Source organism: Nelumbo lutea, chromosome 5 (genome assembly GCF_056320005.1).
Source record: "Nelumbo lutea isolate HS-2025 chromosome 5, American lotus-T2T, whole genome shotgun sequence".
NCBI lineage: Eukaryota > Viridiplantae > Streptophyta > Magnoliopsida > Proteales > Nelumbonaceae > Nelumbo > Nelumbo lutea.
This window is the reverse complement of record NC_142688.1, coordinates 493,029-501,983: the sequence shown is the minus strand read 5'-3', so window position 1 is coordinate 501,983 and position 8,955 is coordinate 493,029. Positions and strand designations below refer to the sequence as shown.

At 35.3% G+C, this 8,955-nt stretch overlaps 1 long non-coding RNA gene across 1 annotated transcript; it reads right to left on the bottom strand.

Moving 5' to 3' along the window:
* Positions 1-4,753: 4,753 nt before the first annotated feature.
* Positions 4,754-6,173, bottom strand: LOC148849681 (uncharacterized). The gene is made up of 2 exons (XR_016099530.1): positions 5,706-6,173; positions 4,754-5,478 (listed from the first exon to the last, which is right to left on the bottom strand). It is a non-coding gene; the product is annotated as an uncharacterized LOC148849681 (long non-coding RNA).
* Positions 6,174-8,955: the final 2,782 nt, after the last annotated feature.

The window sequence follows — 8,955 nt, the reverse complement described above, 5'->3', positions numbered from 1 at the left end:
TGCATTCAACGCATAAATATTCCTGCTATTTAGTAGCCAAAAAAACAAAAAAACTATGTAAAAGTAAAACCCTCCGGATGGACCCCACACAAATCTATTCCTGCACCGATTTCGAGTGCTAGAGGTGATCATGGAGGTGTTTATATTATACCGATGTGATGTGAATGGTTTTGTTTTTTAAAATAAAAAATTACTGTCTTGTGAGCAAAAATAATACATTTTTATTGTAGTTTCACTTTGTTTTGACCTTTGTCCATATAGATATAATGTGTGGGATTGGATGATAATACGTTCTAATTGATTGTTTTTCGTTAATCGGAATCACTTAATTAGGTGGTGTTCGCTAATCTGTATGATACTATGATTGTATTGATGGCAGTTGTTTTTCGTTTTAGCTCTGGCAGGCTAATCATACATATTGCCATTGGCAGACTGGCAGATACCCCTCTCAGTGGATCCAGTTTCATATGAATCGGAGGAGAGGAGAGAATTCATTTACTGAAACTTGTTTTGGATGAATATAAGGTTCAGTTTGGAAAGAGTACTATGTACAATACAAATACATACTACATATTTGCACTTGTGCTACGTCCTTCCAAACTAAGCCTGAATGATGATGTGGTGTCCTCTTAATATAAGAGGGAAGGTTGGAGGAATGTTGTTTGTTTGGCTGGAGGAAGAGCAAAATAATATGGTCTCCACTTTATATGAGGGAAAATGAATGTAGGAAAAAGGTAGACGAAATTTTGCATTTGCTATAAAACTCACACTATCTTTTTCCTGATGGGTGTTTGGCACTGGAGTGTTTTACAAGCGTTCCATTTTTGCTGATGTATCATGCACACAACATCAGCAATTAAATGAAATTGGCAAGAAAAATCACATTTGACAATCTTGTTTCTCAAAAAATAAAAAAAAAAAATGTTTTTATAATGATTAGCTTTGGGATTTAGGAAATGAGAGGTTTCTTGAATCAACTTGGTGGCATGGCACATTGAAATTTGAAAAAAATGATTATTTTTTTTGAGATGTCACTCAATTGTCATCATATATATTATAATGTTAAGCCAAATCATTTTAAACACCAATCAATCTGCATCCCGATTGAAATGAAACACTTATAAATTAGGTCTCACTTATGAAACAAAATGCTTGTAAAATGCTCCGATGCCAAACACCATGCTAGTTACCTTACAATTCTCTCTCATATACAATTGTAACATCATTATATTTATTTCCCATGCATTTTGGCTCCTAGGCTCAATTTGGATGGAGTCCAGAACAAATATGTACAATACAAATAAATGCAAAATAATACAAAATACATGATTTTACACACTACATATTTGCATTTGTACTCCTTCCAAGCCGAGTCTTAGGCAGCGTTTGGAAACGATGTAAATATGTAGAATGTAAAATGGTTCATATAAATTGTAAAATTGGGTTAGTTTTGCACTGACAAATTTACATTCTTACCAAAAAGACCTTTAGCTATAATGGATGCAAACATGAATTCCAATAAAGCATATGCTTTTTTTTTTATCAAAAATCCACTTGAATGTAAATTTAATTCTTTCTTATTGATGTACTTTTACATCTTATTATCAATGTAAATATGCATTGCCCCATCATTTGTTAATACATAAATGTAATATTGCCAAATACAAGCAAAAGTGAACTAGAGTGCAAATTTACTCTGAACCAGGATTTACACTCCATTTGCATCATCATTTCCAAACACAGCCTTAGTAGCAAACAAAACAAAGTCAAACTAAAGCAAAAGTAAACCAAAATTTATACCGTTCACTTATATTAGCATGCATTTACACCAATGTAGATAAAGTCTTGAGAATTCTTACTTCCATAAGAATAGGACAAAATCGTTATTTAAAGGAAAAATTCTTGATTAGTACCATGTACTTTGGGCCTAGTGCCACTTTGGTCCCCGAGCTTTAAAATGCAACAATTCAGTATTCAAACTAAAAACGTGCCAATTCAGTACCTACCATTAACAAACCGTTAAGTGGTATTTGAAAAGACACAGATGCCCTTCGAGTGTCCTTGAATTTTCATTATCAATCATCCAAACATTGATAAAGATGAACAGTCCGAAATCCTTGTCTCTTCTATTCAAGAAAGTTGGGGTCACCAAAATGCTCACAAACGTGACCCCAACTTCTTGAATAAAAGAGGCAAGGATTTGGGATTATTAATTTTTTGTCAATTGTTTGGATGATTGATAAAGAAAATTAGATGAGAGTCGAAGGACATTTGTATCATTTCAAATACCATTTTACGACTGATTAACAATTAATTAACGATAGGTATTGAATTGACACGTTTTAAAAATTTTGATACTAAATTATCATATTTTAAAGTTTGGAGACCAAAGTGGCACTAAGCCCAAAATACAAAGTACTGATCGAGAATTTTTTCTATTTAAATGTAAGGAGTTCTTGTGGGAACTTAATGTCAAGGTAGGGGTGCACAACTTGGGCTTGAGCTTGAACCCACGTTAGATGTAGTTGACATTCTTCAAATCAGGCCTGACAGATAGGTTGATACCATGTGTGATATGTCAAATACGTACATTTGATACAAGGATTATGGATTTTGGATTTCCAGGTTACTGACGTGGCATGAGTGGAATAGCTCAATCTCGGTTGTTTTTCTTTTGGATTAATTAACAATTAAGGTTGTTAATACAAAATTTCGAAACTAAAAAAAAAACAGAAAAAGCTTATTAATTGAACTTGTTTACCAAAAGGATAGAGTTTGATTGGTTATTAAATTATTAGGGGAAATTTAACAGTAGGTCTAAGATCACAATCCCATATCTGATGGGTGGTGTGGATTGGCCACATAATTTCTCCATGTAATATAAAACAGTATAGATCTTTCAAACATGCATCAAAGGCTAACTGATAGAATAAAAAAGGCCAAATGATAAAGTGAAATCATTAACAAAAATTCAGAAGATAAGAAATTAAGATTTTTATTCACTAGTTTTTACTTTTTAGGGAGCTTTTTCTTCATTTTGAATTGAACTGCAAATTGAAACTCTTCTCCCTCACATTCTCCCCTTGGGTTCCAATTGGTTGCATGCGGTTAAAAAGGAAGGAAACCCATATTATTTCTCAACTCTCAACCATTCGGTTTTGTTTTGTAAGTTTAGCCAAAGACCAGTCCAAGGGGAATTCCCTTACATTGCATTTGGATATGATGCAAATAAGTGTGAATGCAAATATCGTAAAGTGTAAAATAGTTCATATAAATTGTAAAGTTGTATTAGTTTTGCACGGATAAATTTATCTTCTTACCAAATAGACTTTTAGTTGTAATGGATGCAAACATGAATTCCAATAAAGCATATGCTTTTTTTTTTTTTTTATCAAAAGACCATTTGAATGCAAATTTACTTCTTTTTTATTGATGTACTTTTACATCTTATTATCAAAATTCCAATATGCATTGATCTGTCATTTAGGCTGCAACTTGGGTCGGGTTGGCCTGAACCCAACCTAAAAAAGTCGGGTTGGATTGGGCCGGGTTGATGATCGGGTTAGGGTTGAAATTCTTGAACCCAACCTTAGTTCGGGTTAGGTTACAGTTGACCCCTCGGGCAACCCGACCCCCTATACTACATGTCATATATATATATAATATACACTGATTTGTTTAGATGCATGATAGTTGTATAGCCCCCCAATATACTATCATGCCTTTCTTTAGTTTAAGTTATTCATAGGTACTTGACTACTTGTTTTTTCCTTTTGTCTTGTAATTTTTATGTGTGACCTATCGAATAGATTCAAATTATTTGCTTGATCCTATGAATTGTTATTAGTGATTTTATTTCCATGATTTTATGTTTCATTATTGTTGATTTCATGAATTTATATTTTTGAGAAAAATTCTATCATAAGTCATAACTCATGATAAATAAATACTTATTTTTTCTACTAGATTTTAAGGGATGGGAAGGTTGGGTTGGGCCCAACCCAATCTGAAGTTGACATCGGGTTGGGTCTGATTGGGTTAGGGTTGAAGGAATTAGTTAGGGTTAGGGTTAGGGTTGAGTAGGTCGGGTTGGGTTCGGGTTAGGGTTGGAGGTTTAGAACATAGGGTTGAACTAGGGTTGGCCTCAACCCAATCTAACCCGGCCCGACTTGCAACTCTACTGTCATTTGTCAATGCATAAATATAATGTTATCAAACACAGGCAAAAATAAATCAATGTACAAATTTATCCAGAATCAGGATTTACACTCCATTTACATCGTTTCCAAACGCAACCTTAGTGATACGTTGAAGAAGCATTCTTATATGAATATGCTCGCCAAAATCCTTGTATATATACCAAATTTGTTTTCAATCTAAAGGATTCTCTTTCCATTGGCTCAGATATGTAGCCAACCTATCCAAAATCAGGGCATAGGATATTTCCCGGCCGTGTGATCAATCACCAAACAAAACATTTCAACATAGAAAAATTTACAGCTAAATAGACATCTTAAAAAATGTGCATACACCTTTAACTAACAAAATTTACCTTTTTTTTTCTCTCTTCTATTTTCTCAATTTGTGATTATTATGGTGACAGTAAATTCAGCCTATATATCCAATAAATCTGGATATTGGAAAATTAAAGCATTTGAATTTTTAAAGCATAAGAAATAAGAAATATTATTTAAAAAATGGAGTTACTGATGACTTAATATGCATTTTCAAATTGAATAGAAGAAAGACAGTATGTAATTTAATTAATTGTATTTTCTCAAAAGCTATATATAATTATCAGTATCACAATAAAGGATATATATATAACATGAAAAGTGAAAAACATTTCACTTGGCAAATAAACCTATATATGCCATAAATTAACAAGCCCATGAATATATAGTACAGAGCTGCAGTAGTCTTGCAGAAGAAACCAACACAACACATGGTTGTGGATCCATCTTACCGAGTATTAGTCTCTGCCCCCATAGCCGCCGGGCGGCCGGCTTCTACCTATAGACTTACTTTTAACCATGCTATCAAAGATAGCTTCTCCGACCCCTTCTCCGATCCCCTCAAGCAGTCCTCCGATAAAGCCTGCAACTACATGGGATGCGAGGCGAACGGCAGCCCCTAACCTGCTAGGCTTTTCGGGAGCTTTGATGCCATTGGCGTAGAGCCCGTTAACCATGTTCTTAGCACACACTGCATGGAGGTAGTAGTCGCAGACTGTGCAACCATAAACCTGGCCACCTGGCCCCTTCCTGTTGCACTCATTGCAGTTGAAATTGGGGTCTCCGCTTGTTAATGTCGTGGTGGGTAAAAGAATCAAGGTATGTGGATGCACCGGAAAATCCATTTGCCGACAAAGCTTTGCACAGCAGGGATGCATCTCGAAGTTACAGGTGCTACAACGGTAAGCATAGCCTTTGGTTGTCTTCCCACAAATGTCGCATCGTGATCGTATAAATCCCCCACCTTCAAATTGATTCAATAAATTATGGAAAAAAAAAAAAAAAGAGTCAGAGCTGAGGGAGAGATCAACCATATATATAGAATGAAAAGATCAAGAAGAAAATAATAATAAAAGGAGGAGATGGGAAGAAGAAAAGCCTTGATGAATGATGATATATAGTTAATGGATATAAAAAAAAAATGATAGAGCTAGAGCTAGAAGACATCTGCGAGCGCGCAGAAATCATCACCTGGTTTAGTGTAGAAAACAAGATGGTGTTGATGGTGGAGGGAGTGGGTGGTTAGGGAAGGCGGAGCCAAGGCACAGAATTCATGTAGATGAACATCGCATTGTTGGCATTTGTACCTGCTCCCTGCTCCATACTCTTTGCAACCGGTGCAGGTAAACAGATATGGAGCCCTAACTTGCACGAGAGGGTGCTGTGGATGACTGAAATGGGTTCTCTCTCCAAAGATTGGAGAAATTAAGGTCTGGGTTTGGGTTTCCATTGAAGGAGGAAATCTCTTGTGCTTGGAAAGAAAAGTTGTGGATTTGGTGAAGGCTTTGTTATTTATCATGGCCTGTTCTGCAGGTTCGCAATATCTGAAACTCGCGCGATGTGTAGTATCGTTTAATTAGAGCCCCAACAAGGAGAATATTTCTGACAGAAAAGAAAAAGTAGCTACGTACTTACTGGTAAGAGATCATGTGGATGCATGGAGGATGCCAACAACGGAACATGTATATATACAACAACAACAACACTGTATGTTGTCAAATTGCTATAAATTTCTTTTTCTTACAAGCTAAGATATTCTTTCAATTCTCTTACGTACAAATTAACACATCCATCATATCTTTATATATCTATGTATCATACATACGTCTACGTCTACAATACTTGAATGCTTGAGACCCACTCGAAGTTGTTCCGTTTTATTAATTTATGAATATTTAACAAAAAATTTAGTGCTTGGGATTGGTGGTATAAGACAAATTCATACTGGCGGAATTTTAATGTGGTATGTATAAGACAAATTCATACAGAGTGACATACGTACGATTAAGTCTTAGTGTATTGTGGACGGACAAACTTTGACCATTTGGATATAAATCCACAGCAATGGATGATTTGCTTTGTATACAGCATTTGCAGTTGGAGCTAGAGCATGCAAGCACGATAAGGTTATTAAGGACAACCGTTAACCAAGCAGGGCCAGCCGCCAGGGTACTGTTTCAAAGAGATCTTGCAGAGTCAATTGAGTGAGTTCTCAACCATCTGATCGATCCGCTTGCACGCAGAAAGTAGTCAGGGTTTCCGGTAAATCAGCACTGTGGAGAACATTTGCAAGGCTAAAACTAAAATACTTATCAACTTCTTCTTCTCTAGTTTCTCAAGATTTAGGAGTACTCCTACGGTTCTACCGCATTAAGCTACGATTTCAAAAACATAGTGCTAGTAATGATATTCGGACCTCTCTCTCTAGATCTCATTCTCTTTCTCTTTGAAAAGAAAAGAAGAAAAAGAAAAATGAGATAAACCAGAAGATTCTTTATTATTGTTCAAATTTTGAGTAAAAAAAAAAAATTGGCAACATCGAAATAATTGGTAGGGGCCGAAGAAGTACAGATTCCCAACTCCAGGTGGTGCTCGATGAAGAAAAACAGAGACCATGCAATATTCCATCAAACATCAAAATCACGCTTTTCTTTTCTTCTTTTATTAACTCGCTTTAACTCTCTAAGAGTATAATAACACACGTGACATCAGTATCTCTCCCGGTGCTTGTTCTGTATACCCTTCACAAATTTTAAAATGACATTAACTACCACTAAGTAGTGAGTATTAACTAACTATACAAGTTTCTCAAAGTTGCAACACCAATCGAAATTTCAATTGCGGAATTAAGCATCAAGCATGCACTGACTATCTATGTCAACATTCAGGTTTAATTTGGATAGGATCCGGGTCCTGTTAGATAGCTAGGTTGGGGCAAAGGTAGGCGAAGAAGACTGTGAAAATGTTGGTGGGTGGGTTTAACCTCTACTCTCTACCCTCCTTTTAAAAGCCCAGCTAGCTCGCCCATTGGCAGTTGAGTTGGGCATGCCGGTACAAGTAAAGAGGGTGAGACGTGAGAGAAAGATTAAAGGTATGATAATGGATGGAAATGGGGGAAAAGAGCAGGGATACAAGGATAATTGGGTAAAGCTTTCCAGCTTTTACATCGTTGGGGCCTAAATCCATGTTCTAGGGGAAAAAGGATTCTTATTCGATTCAAAGCAATGACAGTGAAAAATTTGACAGCCTTTTATTATTCCTTATTTTATTTTTATATATGTATTTTGCTAGCTAGTAGTGATTAAAATGCATAACTGGTGTTCCCTTTTTATTAATAATAATTGGTGCGGAAATTGATGTGATAAAGAAATTAAAAGGGGAAAGCAGCCGTTGCTCCTCCGTCCCCCTCCCCTCACACACTACTTGAGCTGAGTCCCTGCTTCCTCTTCCTTTTTGGCTATAATTTCTATTTGATGATTGCTGTCCTTGCTTTGGGTGTATATATTACCGATCGAACTGGATTGGCATTCATGCAGTCAGTTGTAGGAGTATGTACGCTAGTTGATTAGATGACGAGACTGAAGAATTTGGATGGAGATGCCTTTCTTAGTCAAGTTTATTTGATGCGCCAGCACCAACTGCCAAACCCCAATCATTGTTGTTGGCCTCGCCCGACTGGCGACTCGTTGTGATCATCACTGGTCAACAACTAAAAAGCAAATTAACCAGAACAATCCCCTGGAGTTGGAGCTTTAATTGATTATTATTTGGGAAATCAAAATCAATCATCAATTAATTAAAACAGGAACAAATTAATTAATAGATCAAGACAACAAGTAGTACAAGGTAATTAAGTTGCGGGGGAAACCAGTTGAGTTGTAGTGTTTAAATACGCAAAGAAATCTAATCTAGACTATGGATAGGAGATTAAGACTTAAATAGAGGATATGCATGCATATCTATCTATATATGCATCTTTCTCCTTTCTCCAAACCCCCTCTCCCCTCTTCCTAATTTTTTTTTGGTTTTTTTTGAATTATTTATTTATTTTTTAATTCTACATGATTATCTATTAAACCAATAAATAAAGAAATAAAGATTTGCTTTTCTAATATTTAGTCAAATGACACTATTTTCCCACACTTCCTCCTAAATTCTTTCTAATTCCTATTTATATCCTAAATTATATCTAATTCATTTTATCTCTTAAATCATATCTAATTTAGTAGAAATATTCTCTCCTAAACTATCTCTAATTTAGATAAAATTAGGAGTGTTCAAGGATTGATTCAGTTCAGTTGCAAGTTGTTTCACCAACTAAATCGACCTGATTCATTATAAATTTATTTTCAATAATCGTGTATTTTTGCTATAATTTTCAATAATTATTGGATATTAAACTATTGTTATTTATTAGAGGTTAGACTATTAATTTAATTGA